This window comes from Trachemys scripta, chromosome 1, assembly GCF_013100865.1.
Source record: "Trachemys scripta elegans isolate TJP31775 chromosome 1, CAS_Tse_1.0, whole genome shotgun sequence".
Lineage (NCBI taxonomy): Eukaryota > Metazoa > Chordata > Testudines > Emydidae > Trachemys > Trachemys scripta.
This window is the reverse complement of record NC_048298.1, coordinates 18044718-18065673: the sequence shown is the minus strand read 5'-3', so window position 1 is coordinate 18065673 and position 20956 is coordinate 18044718.

The following is a 20956-nucleotide window of genomic DNA, read 5'->3' as shown; positions in this document are numbered from 1 at the left end:
TATCACTCATCTAGTGCCTTAGAGATTGAAGTGATATGCAAAGAAACTTTGATTAATCCTTAAACCACTCCTGTGACCTAGAGAGATAAGTAATATCCACGCTGTGGTAGGTTTTCCATCACTAGCGATTTTTAAATGAAGGATTGGCAGTTTTTCTAAAAGATATGCGCTAGTTGGAACAAGAATTATTTTGGGGAAGTGCTATGGCCTGTGTTATGCACAAAGTCAGACCAGACAACCACAACGATCCCTTCTGGCTTGGAATCCATGACTCTACAATGAAGAGGTGCATCTGACCCAGAAAGTGAAGTTATTTGCCACATAATGATTTCTGGTTGATTTGGAATAAAAGTTAGATCTTCCCTCATTACCAGCCAGTCATATGTTTTAAGCACTAAGACCGTGGTGCTTGAACTGTGATCTGTGGACCACTGGTGCGCTCTGTGGAGGGAAGGCTTGTCGCAGATAGGTAATTCTTCTTGCACCTTCCGCCTGCTAAATCACATGGTAAAGAACTCAAAATACATTAAATACTTCTGTAATACTAACTTACTTATGTAGTTGCCACTGTGATGTGATATGATGATGAATAGGATGGGAATTGGGTCCATGTAGTTATGACTGGGAGGGGAGATGATCCACAAGACAGTTTTTCTATTAAGGTGTGATTTATTCTGTGACTAGAGAATCACACACTTTTTTGTTTCTGTAGGACCCCATGCTTCCGCTGGGAGCATTGTGTGCTGCTTCACTCCTCTCCTCTCCGCTTTCCCTATCATGACAGGGGCTTTGTGTGTCACCCTTTTTCTCCCTCTCCCCTACATGGTAGGGGTTCTGCATGTCCCCCACATTTCTCTCCCCCATACAATTGTCACCCATTCTCCTCCCTGTGCCCTCGCATTCCCTCCATGTCCCCTACCCCCACCATTCTTATTTCTTATCTTTCTATCTGGGAGATAAGTCTTTCAGGGTTTCAGTATTTTTAAACTGTATTGGGATGATGGGCAGAACTAGCCAAGTGCCCCCATCTCAGAAGATGTCAATACAGAGAAATGCCATGCTTTGCTTGGCCAGCAAGCTTGGGGATCCACTGCACTACATATCACTCTTCTCTTTTGATTGTTACTATAAAACAAAAGCTCCTCCCAGATCAGATTTTCTATCAGCAGATTCCCTGTTAAAATATGCTAAATGGCAGAAAGGTGAGGAGGAATGATGGTTTTTCTGCCTTTAATGCAGCATAAAAAAACGGTAGCATTTAAACTAACACCAGATGAGAGGTGATCTTGGATTCTCAACCCCCATAGGCTAGCAGTGAGGAGTGCAGAATAGTTGTGGGAGTCTGGTGAAAAATCCCTGCTTCCTTATCCGTCAAGCAACCAGCACACATCAGTGGTCCCAGAGGAGATTATTTATTATTACTGAGGTGTAAACGAGGGCAGGATTTGGCCCATAAGTCATAAAAGAGGAGTTGAGCATGTAATTCCTCACACCATTGTGAAAGAAATGCTGTCTACCAACAGTAAATTATCTGAAACTCTTTCAGGTTGTATGAATGGCTCCATAGTCAGAGAGGGCTTGAGAGTTTAAAGCATAAAAATGACAGTCATAAATAAAGGTAGAAAAGCCTTGATCCCCACTGGAGTGAAGTAACATAACATTCCTAAGACACTAAATAGAGGCTGCAATGGTGTCTTTGGAAAATACATTTGCTTAGCCCGGGAGATGAGAAAGAGGGGAGGAGAGTAAACCTATCCCTCTACTTAAGCTTTTGGCTTCCAAAATAAAGCTTAGCACTCTTGCTTATGGTATAAGTACAGTTTTCCATAGAGATTCAGGGCCGCCCAGAGGGGGGGACAAGTGGGGCAATTTGCCCCGGGCCCCACAGGGGCCCCCACGAGAATATAGCATTCTATAGTATTGCAACTTTTTGTTATGGAAGAGGCCCCCGAAATTGCTTTGCCACAGGCCCCCTGAATCCTCTGGGCAGCCCTGTAGAGATTCATACACAGTAATGATTGGGACTTATTGTGTTTGTGTCCAAACTGTTTTTAAGATTTTCCAACAAACAAAAAACCCACCAAACATATGCATATATATTTTAATACTTGGGATACTGAACTGTGTTTTAGCAAGCAGGATACGATACAGACATCAGCAAACTTTTTAGCCCAAAGAAGGCAGGCTGGTTTCAGAGAACACACAGAGATGTCTACTACTTGCATGAGCACTCTGATTGTGTTTGCTCAGGTTTCTAGACACTCTTTGCTCACACGGGGCATACTCAGCGATTTAACGCTGTTGTTAGCATACTCACACTGGTATTAATACCACATTATCTCATTAGCATAGTCACTCCTATACTAGTAACTTGTTAAATAATCTCACAGGTTTTAAAAGGACAAATCCTAAATCACTGTTTAAATATAGCACTATTGGAAAGTCTTTGTGGTATCAAACCAGCAAAATAAGGAATGGAACCAAAATCCATAAATACAGGGTTAATGATTCTATAATCTCCATGTGCACTAATGGTTCTTGGAATTTAACTACATTACCATGCTGTAGGTATTTCACATCTCACCATCTCATTATAACAATGTGACTCTTTAACTTCACTTTGCAGTTAATTATATTTGAGTTCACGCTAATAGAATTGAAGAGATTTGGCACTAATCTCTCACTGTTATACTAACAGACCCGACACATGCAATTTCAAACAAAAAACTAAAGAATAAAACCCAAAACATACAGAAACTAGATCATTTTGTGGATGGATAATGGGGTGCAAGAGTCAGTAAGATCCAGGTCATCAGCTAGAATTCGATCCAGGCTGATATTGGCTAAAAATCATTACCACCTGATGTGGCTATTTGGTAGTCTATGTAGCAGTGGTCAAACGCCCACTGAAACTGATAGGTGCTATATGGGTAAGCACATCTGAAAATCAGGCAACTTACTTAAGCTATATTGAAGCACCAAACTTTAGGCACTCAAGTTTGAAAACTGTGTCCATCCAACTTTTGACTTTCTACACCGCCTCTGAATTTGGACCTTTGTGTCTAAGGCCTGATCTACACTTAAACTTAGGTAGATGTAGCTATGGCACTCAGAGGTGTGAAAAATCCACACCTCAGAGCACCATAGTTATGCCAGGCTAACCCCCCAGTGCAGAGCCAGCTAGGCCAACAGAAGCATGATTCTGTTGACTTAGTTACCATCACTCAGGGAGATGGAGTTCCCACAGTGACTAAAAAAACCCTTCCATTGCTGTAGTCTACAATCTACACTGTGGGGTTCCATAGGATAGCTACAATGCCATATCTATGCTGCAATAGTGCCTGTAGTATAAACGTGGCTTAAAGTAGCTTAATTCAGTGGAGTGGAAGAGAGGCCTGTAGTAAGAAGAGCAATAACAAGACTGGTGTAAGAAGCAACAGAGGGTCCTGGGTGAAGGGTAAACTACCCACGAAAGCTTATGCTCCCAATACTTCTGTTAGTCTTAAAGGTGCCACAGGACCCTCTGTTGCTTTTTACAGATTCAGACTAACACGGCTACCCCTCTGATACTTGGTGTAAGAAGGTTTCTGTTAGTCTTTAAAGTACACGTTTTTCCAGCTCTTTGGCTTGTAAATTACATCTACTTTGATATTGTCTCTAAATTTGTCAATTATTTACTAAATGTTCCTGCCCTGTTAAATGGTGATATCTTCTTTATAACAAATTACCATTCCTTTTCAATGGAAAAAAATGGTAGAAATAGTGGTAAATACTCTCTAAGCATCAGAAGCATCAGGTAACTTCCTTGTGAAATTATTTGCTTGCAAAAAATCACTTTAACACATTTATTGATCACAAACCACAAGGGAAAAATCTTCTTTTCATCATATTAACTTATTCCGAATCTTTTTGACTGATCGTTGTGCAGTGTGGAATGGGAGGACAAGGAGTTGGGAGCACCATTGCATCCCCTCAATTACCTGTAATTTTTAAATTGAACTTCTCTTTTGTTCTGCTCAATTAACTGGCTTCCTTTAGCAAAGGGGCTGATATTTTAAAAACAGAAAATGATTTAAAATTTCTACTTGAATACCTCATTTTAAAGAACATTGGACTCAAACTAATGCCCACTGGAATCAATGGGAGTCCTTTAGTTGACTTAATTGAGCTCTGATCTATACTACAAATTCATGTCACTATAACTACATCGCTCAGGAGTGTGGAACATCCACACCCAGAGCAATGTAGCTATACCAACTTAACCCCCAGTGTAGACAGCACTATGTTGATGGAGGGTTTCTGCCTTTGACATAGCTACTGCCTCTCGGGGAGATGGAGTACCTATGCTGATGGAAGAAGCTTTCCCATTGGCGAGGGTGGTGTCTTCACTAAGCACTACAGTGGCGCAGTGTAGCTTCAGCACTGTAAATGTCAACAAGCTGGTGTCTTTTGAGATCCTCTGGTTAAAGATGTTCTGTAAGTGAAAAGCAATGTTAGTTTATTCAAATATGAAAAGTTTCTGTTAAAACTTCTGCCAAGATGCAAGCCTGATCCAGTAAAAGGGTGAGTATGTTAGTCCTTTATTGAAATTAAAGATGGTCTTTTCTGTTTGGGACTCTTAGGTGTTACCCAGTCTGTGGATATACTCTTTCACTCACACATTATGTCAGCCCATTACAGTTTTAATTAAAATTGATATTGCTCTCCTGGTGAGCTGGGCTGATGGGTTCAGCTCAATTTGAACACTTGTGAACCTGGCTCATTGGCAAATGTGTGAATAATATAGGCACTCAATCATTGTTTGCACTGTCCCATTTTCCTATCTGCAGTTCTCAGCTCTGAAGCACCAATCTATGACCTGATGGCTGCTTTCCCAGTGAGACAAGACTCCAACCAATGCAAATCAGACAGGCTGAACAGGAGTTTCTCCTCCAACTGTTTGTGGGCAGACAGTCATGAGGATGAACAGCAGGAGGCCAGCCCATCTGAGATTTGTACCTCATTAAGCGTATTTGGTTAAACATTTTGAAAAGTTAAGACTTTTTTTTTATTTTATTTTGGATTAAACACTGGATCAAAATTTGGCCTTGGGGATGGAAGACAATAGCTAAGTTGCAAAATTTAATACTAGTATTCTATGGTGGTAATAAGCAATTCATGTCCAATATTGCATGACTATAATTAAATCTATTCAATACTTGTATCAGTAAGCAGTGTGTCACAGTAAATAGGGCTCTGGACTGGGAATCTGGTGGTGATGGTTCTATTGCCCTGCCACTGACCTGCTGTGTGACTTTTGTCAAATCATCTTCTCTGTGTTCCCCTTCCACCCTTCATTTTGTGTGTTTGGGATAGGGACTGTTTTTTGTGTGTGTTTGTACAGCTCCTGGCACAATGGTAGTCTGATCTGAGCTGGGCCTCTAGTTACTACTTGAATACAAAAAATACTACAGTCCGTAAACAGAATAATGAAATAAAAATATCATTGGACCTGGATTTCAGCATCAGCTTAACAAAGTCTCTATTTTTGCACCCACCATTTTGTTTTGTTGGTGCAATCGTTTTATCATCATCTAAAAGACCTAAACTACATTCTCAAATAATTGTGAGCACAGAATTGTACCTGCAGTTATTTCTGTCAGCAAGTTGCTGGTGCAAAAACAAGTCATGTAAAAAAATCATGGTGCATGATAAAAATACCTTAATTTTAGGTAACTAAATGTAATCTATGTGTGAAATATGTATTAAAAATCAAACATAGAATTCTCCACATGCCTGCAAAATTATGGAGTGATCATTTTAAGTCAGGATGGGTTCTAAGGTAACATTATTGGGGGCAAGTGGGTATTTTGGGGTCCCTGGATGTTGCTATCTAAAAAATAAATAACCTTCCAGGAGTCCAGGGGCTAGTTAGATCCCTGGAAAATCTTGGCTTTAAGAGTTTAAAATAGTAAAATCTGGCTACCATGTCAGCATGTTGCTGTGATTTAGAATTTATATAAAGGATGAAAAGTATATATATGGTTCATATTCTGGCCTTTTGACAATAATTTGGGTCCCCTTGAAGATTGTTGGGGGGGGGCAAAGGGGACATTTGCACCCCTGTAGTACTGGGCCTATTTTAAGCATAGCAAAGTTTGCTATGTTTCCACACTAAAAGACAATCTGTGCCATGAAGACCTCACAATGTAAATGGATAAGTTAAACAAAAAGTTAGAGAAAGGAAGTAGAATGTGCATGTTATAGACGGAGCTCGGAGGTGCATAGAGGTTAAGTGATTTGCCCAAATTCACACAGGAAGTTTGAAACAGAGCAAGGAACCAAACTAAGATTTCCTGAGTCCCAGCTCAGTATTTTACCCACACAATCACCTCTCCTCTCATAGGAATGAGCCCACTGAGCCCCTGGTTGCTAATATAATTTAAACACAATAAATTATAGGAGATTATTGTAAGTGGGAATTATTTGTGTAGTAGTTTGTTGTGCACCAGGATTTCCAAATGAAACATAAATTCTGGTTTACAAGGCTACATAAACATTGTTAAAAATCAGAATGGTCCATAAAGCTTTACTGCCCATTAATCATAGAATCAATTAATTCAGCCCCATCTGCATATTGGCTAGGTGTTGACTGATAATATAACATCTCTGGTGCTACTTGCTGTGTCTCTGATTGCACAGACTTCCCTTTTAAAACACCGTAAAATCAGCAGATTAGTATGTTATCTCTTAAACTTGTTTTAAAAGCAAATTTTATAGGACGGGAAGGGGGGCTTGGAGGAGGTCTGGGGCCTAGGTTTACAAGCTAAATTATTTATTTTTTATTTAATGCATCATTTTTCTTGAAGACACAATATCAAATAAAGAGTCTTCCGCACTCTGTTGCCTAAGTTGATGGCTCAAGGGAAACCACCCCCAGGCTGTAATGCAGTCCATATGGCTGGCTGTTTGAAGTGCGCTTAGTACTCCATTAGGGATTCTCCATTTGTACTTCTCAATCTGATTTCGATAAGACGCAGGTTTCCTTTAGCAGCCTGACTTGATACAAACATGTAATGGATTAATTCCATAATAAATTATACTGACAATAAAGCTTTCTGGACAATTTTGCCTTTTAAAGTAACTTTTTTATGTACCCTTTATACATCTGAATTTATTTTTATATATAAATTGATTTTTAAATACAGAACTACTTGATATTTGGGCATGTTATTTCTTAGTGCATTCTGTTTTGTCATGGTTTTGGAGTTACTTATGCAGCCTGCAGACCTGACAGATCCTGCTGAATACTAAGAGCTTTCTGAAATAGCATTGCATCTAGAAATGTGCTGAATTGAGGAACGTAGCTCCCTGTCATTCAGGGAACTCCAGCTGGTTCCTATCTGGCCCAAGTGGTGTGTTGACTCCATTACTTCCACACTCAAAAAGACATTTGCATGAAGTCTCTAATTACTTAGTAGTATTAATAGTAGCCGTATTACTTCTAAAATCTTTTTGGTTCATTTTGTGACTCTCACCGTCTTCTGTTCATTCTTATTTTGTCATTGGTAGATATTATTTGTATTGTGGTAGTGAGACACATTGTACTAGACACTGTACAAACAGAGAACCAAAAGACGATCCCTGGCCAAAACCGTTTACAATCTAAGTTTAAGATGAAAATAGCTACGACTCTTTTTGGAACTCTTCCCCTCTATTCTGAATCCTACAATGACCGGCAAAGACACAGCTGCAGTAAGTGGCTGTTGAAGAAACCCTTTACTGCTGGTCAAGCATAACAGATCATTATAATATTCTATCAAACTATCTGTAGATGGTCCTGCTAGCAAGAGAATATTCTGCTGTGGAATCCCATAGATTACATTATCTGCCTAAAGAGAACCATCTAAAGAGATTGCTTGCATCAACAGGAGAGGTGGGTCTGGGCCTAAGAATAGATAGGTAGATAGTTCACTGAATCAGAGCAGGGAAGCACTGAAATCAATGGATCTGGTAAAGTGGGAGCAGCCAGGCTCTCCCAGGATACTGGGAATGGCATGGAGAAAGAAAAGAGAAACAGGAGTTGCTCTTACCGCCTCAATTTGCCATTGTTTGTTTGAATCAGCAGGGAGACTGAGAGTTCTGGAAGAAGAAGAGGAGAGAGGCAAGCCTGGTGTGGTTAAGGGGAAAGAATGAATGAGAAATTGTGGAGCTCTTGTGCAGGAAGGGGGAAAGATAAAGGAAGGAGATGGGTTGGAAAGATCTGACGGAATATAAAGAAAGAGGTATAAGATCCTATGCAGACTAAAAGAACAGGAGTACTTGTGGCACCTTAGAGACTAACAAATTTATTAGAGCATAAGCTTTCGTGGACTACAGCCCACTTCTTCGGATGCATAGAGCTTATGCTCTAATAAATTTGTTAGTCTCTAAGGTGCCACAAGTACTCCTGTTCTTTTTGCGGATACAGACGAACACGGCTGCTACTCTGAAACCTATGCAGACTAAAATAGAGGACAAAGGATATTTGAGAGAGAGAGAAGTATTAAGAGTCATGGCTGGAAGAGTAGTAGTCTGGTGGCCTGATGAGCAAGAAAGAAATAGCGAAAAGATGGAAAAATGGAAATAAGAAGAGAGAAATGGAGGGAAGGTGAAAGAAGATGAACAACAAGTTAAGAATGTGAGAGTAGAAATAGGAATATGGTATCCAGTAATAGCCATTAAGAAAAGGACAGAATTGACCAGAGAAAGAAACAAAAAAACTAGAGTGAAAGAACAAATGGAAAAAGAGAAACATTGCAAGTTAATCCTTTTATCCTTCTATAGTAAGTACAATGTTCAAATAATGTCCTTAAACACACTCCTTTGATCTCAAGGAAAAATTCTGCTCAATGAGGATCAATTTGATCATAATATACTACATCCAGATCCATAAACCACCAAACTTTCCAAAGCAGACACACACATAGAAACAAAATCTCACTCTATCAAGGACAGAGTGAATTTAATTTAATTTTAATGCCAAGGCCAAGCCAATTATGTTGTTATGCACACTAATTATCTCTCAAACTGAAACATTCTTTACCTACAGCCAAGTTGCTCTCAGAAATGTTGAACATCCTTCCTACTTAGGGAAAAAAGACAATATAGTTCTTCCCTACCTGATCCTTTAAACCTAAGTCCCAATGATCAATAAAAGCAAAGGGACAGACACAACAGCTGCAGTAGGAAAGGATTTTTAGAAAGTATTTTATTTATCCATACAGTTAAATGGACACTTGGAGCAGTGATGACTGTGGTCCCAATCCTACAAAGAATCACGCATATACTTAGCGTTAGACACGTGAGTGGTCCCAGTGAAGTAAACGGGTAGTGTTCATTCAGCAATAGGGGTTTAACAAAGGCACTCTCTGAAAAGCACTTGCACAAGTCTTTGATTTTATCCCTCTTACTATATAAGAAAGTATTGGGTGATATCATTGAGTAATGGGGAATGCAAGTCTCACCTCTTTGACATAACCTTCCAAAAAAGTATTGTTGATAAATGTATTTATTTTGTTTGGTATTTATTTATCCAAGTATCCACGCACCTAATGCACATTAACAATATAATTTAAATCTCAGCAGTATTATATGAGCACTTCAAAAAAAGGCCAGCCAGACGCCTTACAAAATCTCCATTCCACTCCTTCACTGCTTAGGAAGCATACCCTCACCCTGGTCCAAAAAAATGCTATCAGATGTCTTTTGCGGTGTGCCTGCAAGGTCACCAAATGAAAAATAAAAATACAAAAAACCCTGTCACCAACGTGGAAGGAAAATAAATAGAGATCCTATAAATACAGAGATTTCTGAAGTTGAGCACCCCAAAATTGAGGAGAACAAGAACAGTGGCCGGTTTTGAAAAGCTGAACCACACTTTCTAGAACTTGTAAGGTCTATGTACCACAGAGCAGATCTTCAGCTAGTACACATTGTCGCAGTTCCATTGAAATCAGGATTCACACCATCTGCGGATCTGCCCCCGTGTATATACTTCGTTATAGTTCATACCATGGTGATGAACATGTTATGAATACCTGGCTGGGTGAATGCAAGGAAGAGGTGCTTGGGAGACCTGGCTGTGAGCAGGAGGTGAGCAGTCCAACACTGCTGTGTACTTAAGGGACCGTGTAACCTGCTTCAACTGGGGAAAGGGTAAATTCAGATGTGTCTTATACATGTAAGTTTTGTAGCCTTTTTCATAAGTGATGGAACTGGTGGTGCTAGGGGTGCTGCTGCACCCCCTGGCTTGAAGTGGTTACCAGCATATATAGGGTTTACAGTTTGGTTCAATGGCTCTCAACAACCCCGCTATACACATTGTTCCAGCACCACTGGCCTTTTGGCATGTTTTTATATCTGTGTTTGTACATTTCTGAGGGAAAATAGGCAAGTGTAAAATGCTTGCCATTTTGGGGAAAGATGAATGCAAGCCATATAATGTGGCTCTGGGTTGCAGGTCTTGATTTCAAAACCCTTTCCCAATGTATGGGGTTTGCCAGATTTGGAGTTCTGGAGTTCTTTGCTCCCATGTTTAGTTTTGGTTCATGTGGGTATTTGAACCACATGGAGACGTCCACTTAAGAGTTACTTAATTAAAGAATTCCAGGCAATTATCAAATAAGGCTATGGGAATTTTGGAGGGAAGGGAGGTTCGTTTGCAGAAAAATGTTATGGTGCATCATCAGATTCAGTGGCTGATGTTATGTAGGAGGTCTGGCTAGGTGATCTTATGGACCTTTCTGATCTTAAATCCATGAATCATCCCCCTATGGTTTGCACACAAAGGATACTTTGTGAAGGAGTTTCCTGTCTCCTGCACAAGAGGCTAGGATGGGGGGGGGGGAAGGTGTGGGTTAAAAGGAGGCATGTTGTCCGTCCCCCTACTTCCCACAAGCTTTTTGGAGAATTCCTATGAACAATTGGTGCATTAATATTTTTCATGGCCCCTTTATGTGTTTTGGAGCCTTCCTGTCCAAGAGCTGGTTTGAAGGCACAAGCACTCAATATGGGTATTTCTGGCTGGCTTGCAGCTTTTCAGGGACCCATATAAATCCTGGAGTGGACCAAGTCATGAGGTTGGAATCGCTATTTGTTCTACAGGGAGGCGAACCCTGCCCTTCCCGGTGGAACTATATGGGGAAAACTCAATTGAGAAGCAAGTTTTGACCAAAAATCCTCACTCCTGTTAAAGCTTAAATGTTGGCGTGATCTGTCAGATGGCTAATATGGAATTCCAAACCACATTAAAATAGATAACACAATGAGTTACAACATTTGAAAAAAAATCTTTAATTATAATAAACTTTGCTGAACGTACTTCTGGTGGTAGCCATTTCACACATTACAGCACTTCTTCTGATTGCTCATGATGATTAAAGCAGATTAAAAATGTTTTTTTCTCTCCTCATCTATCATTACCTCTGTGAAAGAGTGTACTACTCCTTAAAGGGACAGGCTGGAGCCTACAGCTGGGACTGCCTGGGATGTATCCAAGGAGACCCTAGGGCTGGTCTGTTTGAACATGATGCTGAGAAAGAGAGAGGGGAGCAGAAGTCATGCAGGCTGCAGTGGACGAGGGTTGTTTCTCTCAGATTATAGGAGACAGACCTAACTAGAGACTTTGTTTGTGAACTTTAAGTTTGGGAGCTGAACCAGGGCCCTGAGGTGAAGACCTTATGAACTGTGTATTGTAATTGCTCTTATCCTGAAACATTATTAAAAGGGGACGTGCTATTTGTCAGTGTGGGTTGACTTCTCCTTGCTCTGGGCTGTGAAAATGAACCGATTGCTGCCCCAATAGGGGAAATTAAGGAGGGGCACGCCCACAGTGCCACACTAGGCTGCAAGCCCCTCTCTCTTTCCTATCCTGATTTACAGTGGCTACAGCTGTAAAGTTCATCTCAATAGTAGAACAGATTGTCTCCTCCAGGAGCTGGTCTATTGGTATTGGTCTATGAGCCTCTGTTTGTGAGAAGGGGAGTGAATGTCGTAACCTGTAACATCTCCTTTCCTGAGGAACATAACATCTCTATGATCCTCCCAGCTGCAATCAGCCATTGCAGTGAAAGACTTAGTCACTGCTTTTCCAAGCTCCAGTGTATGGAAGTATTCACCACAATTTCCAGCATGGCCAGTAAAGAATTCTTAAATAGAATTCTGAACATTGCTACAGACTTCTCTGAACTTTGATTAAAAGTTTAAAGCATTCTAGTTCAATGGGTTCTGTCAAAACCTTTTGACTATCCAGATGTCATGCTTAAGTGTTCCTTATATAACCTGGTATCCATGCTTGGATGCTTCTTCTGAAGATTGGTCTAAATTTAAAGCTGTGGAATTAAATCGGTTTCTATGATATAGCTTCAAAGACATGGAAAAACAATGGTGAGATAATTGTCTATGAATATTCACAGGATGAAACTTCTAAATAGATGAAATAAGGAATATCCAGGGTAAGATTGTTCTTTAGGTTGGAGGTTTAGGTGCAAGGAGGTTAGAAAATAAGTGTGTGAGGGGCCCTTAATCTGTTTCTGGATAGACAGTTAGTCTCGGGTAGGAGTGGCAAGTGAAATCGCAGACTCATAAACTTAATGTGGGCAGTAAATAATGGAATTCTTGCCTATCCTTATTTGGGTTGGGCTGAAAAGTGAAAGTTTAAATCTGATTCCACTCATATAGTGTTATTCTTTACAGTAACTGGGGAAAATTCTGCTTTTAGTTATACTGCTATAAAACCAGAGTAACTCCATTGAAATAAAAGTTAAAATTAGTGGAGTTACTCCATCTTTATAGTTACGTATGTAAGGGCAGAAATTAGTCCACTGTGTCTTTTCCAAAATGCAGTGTTATCACAAGACAGTGATGCAAGGGGTCTGGGAAATTACTTGTTCCCATTCACAATTACTTGCACAATTGAGCTAAAGCCTAGATTTTTTTGAGACTTTATTCAAGATTAAAGAGGGTGCCATGGAAACACTGAACTGCATGAAATATTTAATACACATTTAGCGAGAGTGGTGTAGATCTTCACTTTAGAGAAAATGAACAAAGCTGGTAGAATTTAGACAAATTCTCTCTCTCTCTCTCTCTGTTAAATTAGTGGTATCCAATGACCTATTTTCAGAGGTACTGAACACCTACAGCTCTCATTAACTTCAGTGAGGATTGTGGGTGTGCTCAGCACTTTTGCAAAATCAGGCCACAAGCTCTTAAACCTGCAGTTGAGACCTTAAATTCTATCTGAGATATCTCCAAGAAAGAACCAAAGATCCATCTGTGCTATGCTTGTTCTTGGCTCAGATCCCTGTCTCTGATTAGCCTTGCTATTTGATCATAGAACTGAGTCAAACACATAAATATGCAGAACTTTCATGATGCTTTCTACATCCCTGAGCCAAATGGGAGGTGAACACAGAGTTTTTCCTAATGAATCTAGAGAGTTTATATGCTAGAATTCAAACTTTCTTATTTTTGAGTACACAGAAATGTGCTAGGTTCCTTACGAAGCAAGTGAAATCACAGGCCAACATTTTCAAAAGTGACTAATGATACTGGGTACCTCAATTTTTGGGTGATCCAACTTTTGAGAGCTCTTAAAGGGGTCAATTGATAATTAGTCTTGTAAGTGGAATAGGTCACCCATAGATATCATGGAGGGAAAAGAGGAGATGGCCAAAAATGTACCCCTGAAGAACTCCAACAGAGAGGGGACGTGCAGTGGAAGAAGGGTCACCAAAGAAAACAAATGAAAGTATTGTTAAAGGAGTAAGAGGAGAAGCAGTGAAGACAGAGTCACAAAGACCAAAGAAGACAAGTTGTATGGTCAAGGATGTGGGAATGACCAACTGTATCAAAGACAGCATAAAGGTCCATACGGATGCTGTATAAGCCTTGAAACTTAACTAGAAAAGAGCTCATTTGAGAGTAGATTGTGTGGAATAGAGATTGGAGTAGATCTATCTGAGTTTGATGCAAAGAGGTTAATACAGAGTAGGTGAATGATGGTTGAAAATGGGAAGGGACAAGATCAGTTTTTAAAGGACGGGAGAAACTGGTGCATATTTATAAAGGAAGGTGCCAAAGGAGAGGGAAAGATTTATTGTGTGGGTAGGGTAAGCAGTTGGGGGCGGGGCAAAGGGTTTGTTGAGATGGTCAAAGGAACAATGTAGTAGTTGCAGGAGAAGAGTAAGTGAGAGCTCTCAAATGTTATGTCTACACTACCACCGGATCAATGTTCCGGCGTTCGATGCACCAGGGGTCAATTTAGTGGGTCTACTGAAGACCCGCTAAATCAATGGCAGATCACTCTCTGATCAACCCCAGTACTCCACCGGGAACGAGAGGAGTAAGGTAAATTGACAGGAGAATATCTCCCGTTGACCCAGCGCAGTGTAGACACCAAAGTAAATCAACCTAAGCTACGTCGACTCTAACTATGTTTTTCACTTAGCTGGAATTGAGTAACTTAGGTCAACTTACCATGGTAGAGTAGACCTAGCAAAAGTCAATGGTGAGAGAAATGAAATGAAATGATGAAATGAAATGATGTGAGGAGAAGGTGAGAGGAAAAGAGAATAAAGGAAGGTTGCGCTGGATTTTGTTGATTGACCCCTTGAATAAATTGGCTAGATCCCAGACAAGGAGGGGAGGAGGAGTGAGAGAAAGGCTTGAAATCAGCAAGAGGCCATCCCAGTGTGTGAAAAGAGAACCTCACATTGTGGAAGATGATGAGGTGAGAATTCCTGGGGCTGAAGGGATGAGATGGTTGCTGAGGAAGGGTGCAGATCCTAGTGAAGTGGGATGAGAGTCGGGGAAAACATTGCCAGAGGTGAGAGAGAGAGGAAGCATCTGAGAATGGATTGGCAGAGGAGGCAAGATATATACTGGTGGAGCGGGGGGGCAAAGGAGGCGTTAGAGAGTGTGTGATAGGATTCCCAGGGTACAACCTGGAACTGGAATACTGCTGTGCCCCCTTAACTCTCCAACCTGGGCTGTGTCTCACAATGCTTTGCTGTGATAAGCAGCAAATGCCTCCAGGTATTGTTATCATTCAGTATAACAACATGTGGAGCCCCATACCCAGCTAGATTGCATGAGTACCTCCTGAGCCACTCTCAGATCACACAGAGAAAGGCACCAGCAAATATCCCAAGCCCCCAGCAGGCACCTCAGAACTGTACCATCTTGCATTGGTCAGAAGCCTGACCAGTGTACGTTTATTACCCAGTCTGCCCTCCCCTCAAAGTGGAGAGGACACACACAAGCCTTTGTAAACTGAGCTGAGATTTCCCAAGCACTTCAGTCAAAACACACTGTTTTAGGTAAAATATAAAACAGATTTATTAACTACAAAACAATGGATTGTAAGTGATTATAAGTGGTAGGCACAAAAGGTCAGAGATAATTATTAAATAAAAAGGTAAGCATACAGTCTAAATCTTAAACCTTATTAGACTAGGCAGTATTTGGATCAAGCAGTTTTTCTCACCCCATTGTTGTTGTAGGTACGTTGCAGTCCTTAGTATACAGGTTTCCCCTTTAAGTCTGGGAACAGTCTCCTCAATTCAAGTCTTCCGCTTCCCAGCATTCTTGTTGCTTCCAGTGTACGCGGGGGAAGAAAAAGTTAAAAGCATTGTGCCACTGTCCCCTATTTTATATCCTCAGTCCATGTGCCTGGAAAACACTAGCCCAGACATGTCCTGGTGGGCTTTGCTGAGTCACAGAGTTGAGCAATCCCCATTGTGTGGTGTTTTTCTTACAAAATTGTAAAACCCCTGTTTACAACTCCCCTGCTGATTAATGGTCACGTAACACCCTCCTTGAAGTATCACTTCTTTTGTTGTCACTGGAGAACTAGCAATGGAGACTCTCAAGCTTACAACATTTCAATAACAATCATAGAGCAAAACTCATAACTTCATATACGCTAATGATATACATACTTTGACAGAACAATGGGTTTCAGCAGATCATGACCTTTCGTAAGATATCTTACATGGCACGCTTCATATGAAATATCAGTACCATATACAAATGATGAATATGAGGGTTACAGGATGCTCCTTTGGAGTACAGCATATCACAGAGGGAGGGAGGAAGAAAAGAGAGATAATGAAAGGATCAAAAGAGAGGGAGAATAAGGAAGGAAATGTGGAAATGTGGCAGACAAGGTGGGAAAGATGGGATGAAGTAAGAAGACAGGGACTAGGCAGCAAAGGTTTAGTGCAAATGAACATATTGTCCAAACAACTAGTTAAACAACTGATGAATTTATTAAGCAGAGAATAATTAATTAGCGAGGAAGTCACCTGAGCAATGAATAAATTAGTCAATTAAATATGCAGAGAAACAATAGCACAATACCTCAGTAAAGTATGTAGGGTATCAATTAAGCAAATTAAGCAGTCTGCTGGTAAACAAAAAAGGAGGTTGTTAAAAAGAATACGGTAGGTTTAGGGAGTGGTCAAGCAACTGGGTCTGATTATTCAGCCATTCAAAGTGGAATAGGAGAGAACTGAGATCATTGCCAGGGAGGAGTATCACAAGGAGAGGGTGGAGTGAAACCCATAAACAGAACTGTAGAAGCTAGGCCCTTTATTGCAATGATTGCTGGCTGCCCTGCTAGGTCACAGAGGTGCAGTAGTGCTAAATGGAGACTGTACAGCCGTGCCTAGTGCCGTGCAGTGGAGCCTGATTCAGTACCTGCCTCCACATGAATGTAGGGGCAGTAGGGTGCTCTGTGGAGCTGTGTAGGGCCATGATCTAGTGATTGTGTGAGAGACCAGCAGTTGGGCTGAAGAGGGGAACTCATAGCTATGTAGCTCTCTAGCATGATAATGAATAATATGGTTAAAGTCCTGTCTCCCCTTTGTTCCTCATTGACCTCTTTGCTACCCTGCTTGTTCGTGTGTAAGGTTGTAGGAGCACAAGCTGCTTCAAACTTCTACTAATGTTAACTTCACTTCTTCCTACACTTGCCTGGGATCACAGCAGACTGGCATCACCTGCTGTGCACTGCGGTTTCACCATTAGAGGACTAAGTGGGACATCAAGATTCATGAACTCCCATCCACCAGTTGTCATTTCAGCCTCTTTAAGGAGCAGTCCATTTGTGTCTACTTCAATTCCAAAGGCTACCAGCCAGCCTGTAACACAATTCTAATCTATTACATTTAAGTCATCTGAGTTATCTTTTTGAAGATAGTCAAATGTAGAGATACCCATAAGGAAACAATGTATGTTTTCCATATACCACATATGTTGTACGTCTGCACACATTTTTTTTTAAATATGTGACAGTATTACAAAACTGACAACTTTTCACGACCTTTAATTTAGTGTATTTTAAACATATGGTGGGATGCTGTTCTTTTCAGGGAAGTAGAAAATGCACTTTGAACATAGCTGATGTATTTTATGTATGTGCACAATACATTTGATTAAAGAAATACAATGCAAAGAAAAGCATCTATTTTCCTATTTGGAGTGGGAAATTAGCTGTCATTGAAAAACATTGGGATGCATATTTAGCTAGGATCAGTGAGCATGAAGAGGCAAAACAGAAGGTGCAACATTGTGGTCTGGTGGATTGTACACTGGACTGGAGATGTGTATTTTTTTTCCTAGGCTCTTCCATTGACCCTTCAGTGTGATGGTGGGCAAGTCACTTCACCTCTCTGTACCTCTGTTTTTCCCGTTCCCTTCTTTATTTATCATGTCTATTCAGATCGTCCCTGCCCAAAAGGGTTTACAATCTCTCACTATGTGTAGAGCATAGCACAAGGCATTCCAGAAGAACGGCCAGACTGGGTCAGACCAATGGTCCATGTAGCCCAGTATCCTGTCTTCTGATAATGGCCAATAACAGGTGCTTCAGAGAGAATGAACAGAACAGGCAATCATCGAGTGATCTGTCTGTCCTCTGTCATCCACTCCCAGCTTCTGGCAATCAGAGGCTAGGGATGCCCAGAGCATGGGGTTGCATCCTGACCATCTTGGCTAATAGCCATTGATGGACCTATCCTCCATTCTCAGTGATCCAGTAATAGCAGACTCTATTATTTGTATCAGAGCTGCATGGTGGATTTCACCTGACATTCTGCTCTCCCTACATGCACAGATTGGCCAGGGCTGGTCGTGTTGTGGTGGGAAGTTTATATAGAGGTTTAGGAGGAGTATTATGTGGGGTTGTGTACTGAAGAGAGAGGGCTATCAAAGTTTACCTGAGTTATGGGCAAACATCCAAATGATGATCTCAGTCTCTGGAGATTCAACCATTCTAAGTAAAGATCCATGGTGTAGAGATGAGGAGAATATTGCCCACAGAATTTATGCTTTGACTATAGTCCAGTGACAAGAGAATTTTTTGTTTGTTTTTTAGGCTTTTGCTCATTGAAAAGCAATCTTGATGGTTGAAAACTACAGGCTACTTTTTGTTTATTCTTGTGGGGGATGGAGGTGGAAGAAATCTACCACACTGCAGAAGAGACCTGAAAGTTGCCTGTTTCCTTTCCAGTTTTTTTTTTTTTGAATGTATGCAATGTGTAACTCTCTGCCAAAATCTTTAATGCAGAGTTAAGACTGACCAGCAGTCAATCCACTCACTATGCATGTGGATTTTAGTCCAATCTTATTATTAGAATCAGTTCCTTACTGGGGGAATTTTATCTGTGGGGCCCCTTGATCAAATGACTCCAAATATTCACTAAGAGGTATCACCTTGCCCCTATTTTTGTATACCAATATGCCAGATAATCTCAGTATGCATGTGGATTTTAGAGCTGTTGGACATTAAAAGAAGCTCTTAATGGAGAGGGAGCTGTATCTGAGGAACCCCTTGACCAAATTACCCCAGCTCGCACCACTAAGTCTATCTCTGGCCCTAATGTAGCACAGCAATTTTATTATGGGGGCAATAACACCACCCCTGTTAAAGTTGCACCAGAAGTTCCATTTTAACAGGGGGCAAAAAAGGTATACAAAATTCAGTCTTTTGTGTTAGAATATCATTTTTAAATGCTTGTTGAATTTTGGGCACTACTTGATTCTTCTATAGCAGGTTGGCAGAGGGAGAAAGAGATCATTTGAGGATTAATAGAACTGCTTTTAAAATGATCATATGACTAATTTTCTAGTGTCTGATGTTTCCTTCACAACTCTTTTTCATAAAAACTACAGCACTTTGTGGGGTGGAAATGATAAATGAGAAGCCTTGGTTTGTGTAGATTAGATGGATTATTCTAGAAAGTTGAGATTTTCCGTGTTTATTTTTATGATAAACATAAGTTTCTGTTTTGACTGACAACAGAATCCTGGTGCCACATTACTCAATGTGAACCTTATGGCAGTCGTCAGAATAAGCCTCTGTACTATGGGTCTGTTTTCTGATGCTCATCAACCCATCCGATCATGCTGACACTGAGTAGCTTGCCTTTTTCTTTGATCACTCTCAGTCCCATTGATGAAGAAATGGGGGAGGAGAATGTGAAATGATTACATTACCCTATGGACAGGTCTCACTTATGTGGAGTGCCTATAGATAGAGGTGATAAAGCTTTTAGAGTGCAAAAACCTTTGATATATTTTTAAACTGGTCCTTGGTACCATACAGTAGCTGATCTCAGAGGCAGTCCATGCTATAATTGTAATGACTGTTAAAGCCTTAGATTTGCATCAAAAAAAGTTACGAATCTAAAAATTACCAGCTAATTTTAAGGGGCTTTATCTCAGGAACTACTTGACCAAATCACCCCAGATTTGTACCACCAGCTCTATTTCATCCCTTTTTACAGCATACCAGTTTTCAAGACAAACGTGTGTGGGTTTTACAGCAATTTGCATATAAAACAGCTCATTTTGGGGGTGTTCTATCTGAGGAATCCCTGGACCATACAATCATACAATATTAGGTTTGGAAGAGACCACGGGAGGTCATCTAGTCCAACCCCCTGCTTAAACCAGGACCAACACCAACTAAATCATCTCAGCCAGGGCTTTGTCAAGCTGGGTCTTAAAAACCTCTAAGGATGGAGATTCCACCACCTCCCTAGGTAACCCATTCCAGTGCTTCACCACCCTCCTAGTGAAATAGTGTTTCCTAATATCCAACCTAGACCTCCCCCACTGCAACTTGAGACCATTGCTCCTTGTTCTGTCATCAGCCAAGCTCCATCCTCTTTGGAACCCCCCCTTCAGGTAGTTGAAGGCTGCTATCAAATCTGCTAATCTTCTGCAGACTAAATAAGCCCAGTTCCCTCAGCCTCTTCTCATAAGTCATGTGCCCCAGCCCCCTAATCATTTTGTTGCCCTCCACTGGATTCTCTCCAATTTGTCCACATCCTTTCTGTAGTGGGGGCCCCAAAACTGGATGCAATACTCCAGATGCGGCCTCACCAGTGCCGAATAGAGGGGAATAATCACTTCCCTCTATCTGCTGCCAGTGCTCCTAACTAATGCAGCCCAATATACCGTTAGCATTCTTGGCAACAAGATCACACTGTTGACTTATATCCAGCTTCTCATCCACTGTAATCTCCAGGTCCCTTTCTGCAGAACTGCTGCTTAGCTAGTTGGTCCCCAGCCTGTAGCAGTGCATGGTATTCTTCCATCCCAAGTGCAGGACTCTGCACTTATCCTTATTGAACCTCATCAGATTTCTTTTTGCCCAATCCTCCAGTTTGTCTAAGTCACTCTGGACCCTATCCCTACCCTCCAGCATATTTACCTGTCCCCCCAGCTTAGTGTCATCCAAGAATTTGCTGATGGTGCAATCCATCCCATCATCCAGATTACTAATAAAGATGTTGAACAAAACTGGCCCCAGGACCAACCCCTGGGGCACTCCGCTTGATACTGGCTGTCAGCTAGACATCGAGCCATTCATCACTACCTGTTGAGCATGACAATGTAGCCAGCTTTCTATCCACCTTATAGTCCA